Source organism: Eleutherodactylus coqui, chromosome 1 (genome assembly GCF_035609145.1).
Source record: "Eleutherodactylus coqui strain aEleCoq1 chromosome 1, aEleCoq1.hap1, whole genome shotgun sequence".
In the NCBI taxonomy this organism is placed as follows: Eukaryota; Metazoa; Chordata; class Amphibia; order Anura; family Eleutherodactylidae; genus Eleutherodactylus; species Eleutherodactylus coqui.
The window spans coordinates 53,253,430-53,255,929 of NC_089837.1; the positions used below are offsets into that span (position 1 = coordinate 53,253,430).

The 2,500-nt window shown below is 46.8% G+C and overlaps 3 non-coding genes across 3 annotated transcripts; all 3 read right to left on the reverse strand.

Annotated features, from left to right (window-relative positions):
* Nucleotides 1-237: 237 nt before the first annotated feature.
* On the reverse strand, nt 238-321 carry TRNAR-UCU (transfer RNA arginine (anticodon UCU)). The gene is given in 2 exon segments: nt 238-273; nt 285-321. It is a non-coding gene; the product is annotated as a tRNA-Arg (tRNA).
* A 504-nt stretch (nt 322-825) lies between these two features.
* TRNAN-GUU (transfer RNA asparagine (anticodon GUU)) lies at nt 826-899 on the reverse strand. Its single transcript has one exon. It is a non-coding gene; the product is annotated as a tRNA-Asn (tRNA).
* A 791-nt stretch (nt 900-1,690) lies between these two features.
* On the reverse strand, nt 1,691-1,774 carry TRNAR-UCU (transfer RNA arginine (anticodon UCU)). Its single transcript is given in 2 exon segments — nt 1,691-1,726; nt 1,738-1,774. It is a non-coding gene; the product is annotated as a tRNA-Arg (tRNA).
* Nucleotides 1,775-2,500: the final 726 nt, after the last annotated feature.

The window sequence follows — 2,500 nt, forward strand, 5'->3', positions numbered from 1 at the left end:
AGAACTCATCACCACCCGTGGTAACCTGTACCACTCATTGATCACTCTCACTGTCAGAAAGTTTTTTCTAATATGCCATTTAGAAAAGGGCTCTTCCCTTTGCACTGCAGATCAAAACTGAATGCTAAATCAGTCGCCTTAAAAAGCTTCAAGGCAGGGCTACGATAACAAATGAAGTCCTAGGCAGGTTTTTTGCCTAAGAGCACACAACAAGCTACCACAGTGCGCTAGAAAGTACGACTCTGGTGGGACTCGAACCCACAACCTTTGAATCACTTTCACTCTAGAAGTCCAATGCGCTATCCATTGCGCCACAGAGCCACTCTTAAGCCTTCCGCATAGTCAATTTTTGGCTGTGAAAAGGCCAGTGCATCTCACTTTTGTGACATCTATACTTAAAAAAAAAAAAAAAAGCCCTCAACTTTGGAAACTCTTGAATGCTGGGAATGTGCTAAAATTGCTGATCAGAGTAGACAGGTGGAAGCAGCAGGCAAGGGGGATTAGCTCACATGGTAGAGCGCTCGCTTCGCATGCGAGAGGTAGCGGGATCGATGCCTGCATCCTCCAACATCTTTACTTGCCAGCGCTTTGAAACTCTAGCATGATGGCCTTTTTATCTTTGGCGCTCAAAGAACTGGCCTTCGATAGCTCAGCTGGTAGAGCGGAGGACTGTAGAAGCAAATCAGCAATCCTTAGGTCGCTGGTTCAATTCCGGCTCGAAGGACCTTTTTGGCTAGCATTACCATTTTGAAGCTTTTAAACGGCTCAGACACACTGACAGCCACGTCTTTACGTGTAACATACGGCGCAAACAAAAGGCAAGCCCGTCCCTGGGTGGGCTTGAACCACCAACCTTTCGGTTAACAGCCGAACGCGCTAACCGATTGCGCCACAGAGACAACCACACATTGTGCCGCTGGCCAAATCCTCAGTCAGGTCAACTATATTCTCTCAGGTGACTACCTAAACAATAATATCAAAAAAAGGAAAAGAAGAGATAAACTAGAACACAACAGCGTGACTCAAAAGAGTACCCAACTGCCCACGGAGAGTGGCTCCCTGTTAGCGGCTTAGTAACAGTCAGAGGCTTCCTCAGCTTTGCCTCACCAGCACCTTGTAAGCTATCCCAATGCAGCAGAGTGGCGCAGCGGAAGCGTGCTGGGCCCATAACCCAGAGGTCGATGGATCGAAACCATCCTCTGCTAGGAAGCTTGGTTTTTGCAGTCCCTACCACATCAACATCTTCCTGGACAGCCCAATTTGAGAAATCGCTTTGTTTCTTAAAAAATGTCCTCTTCTCTGTCAATGCAGACATACATGCCTAAATACAGAAGATCATAGAATGGTAGAGTTGGAAGGGTCATCGGGTCCAAGCACCTGCTCAGTGCAGGATTACCTAAATCATTCCAGACAGATCTTTGTCCAGCCTTTGTTTGAACACTTCCATGGAAGGAGAACTCATCACCACCCGTGGTAACCTGTACCACTCATTGATCACTCTCACTGTCAGAAAGTTTTTTCTAATATGCCATTTAGAAAAGGGCTCTTCCCTTTGCACTGCAGATCAAAACTGAATGCTAAATCAGTCGCCTTAAAAAGCTTCAAGGCAGGGCTACGATAACAAATGAAGTCCTAGGCAGGTTTTTTGCCTAAGAGCACACAACAAGCTACCACAGTGCGCTAGAAAGTACGACTCTGGTGGGACTCGAACCCACAACCTTTGAATCACTTTCACTCTAGAAGTCCAATGCGCTATCCATTGCGCCACAGAGCCACTCTTAAGCCTTCCGCATAGTCAATTTTTGGCTGTGAAAAGGCCAGTGCATCTCACTTTTGTGACATCTATACTTAAAAAAAAAAAAAAAAGCCCTCAACTTTGGAAACTCTTGAATGCTGGGAATGTGCTAAAATTGCTGATCAGAGTAGACAGGTGGAAGCAGCAGGCAAGGGGGATTAGCTCACATGGTAGAGCGCTCGCTTCGCATGCGAGAGGTAGCGGGATCGATGCCTGCATCCTCCAACATCTTTACTTGCCAGCGCTTTGAAACTCTAGCATGATGGCCTTTTTATCTTTGGCGCTCAAAGAACTGGCCTTCGATAGCTCAGCTGGTAGAGCGGAGGACTGTAGAAGCAAATCAGCAATCCTTAGGTCGCTGGTTCAATTCCGGCTCGAAGGACCTTTTTGGCTAGCATTACCATTTTGAAGCTTTTAAACGGCTCAGACACACTGACAGCCACGTCTTTACGTGTAACATACGGCGCAAACAAAAGGCAAGCCCATCCCTGGGTGGGCTTGAACCACCAACCTTTCGGTTAACAGCCGAACGCGCTAACCGATTGCGCCACAGAGACAACCACACATTGTGCCGCTGGCCAAATCCTCAGTCAGGTCAACTATATTCTCTCAGGTGACTACCTAAACAATAATATCAAAAAAAGGAAAAGAAGAGATAAACTAGAACACAACAGCGTGACTCAAAAGAGTACCCAACTGCCCACG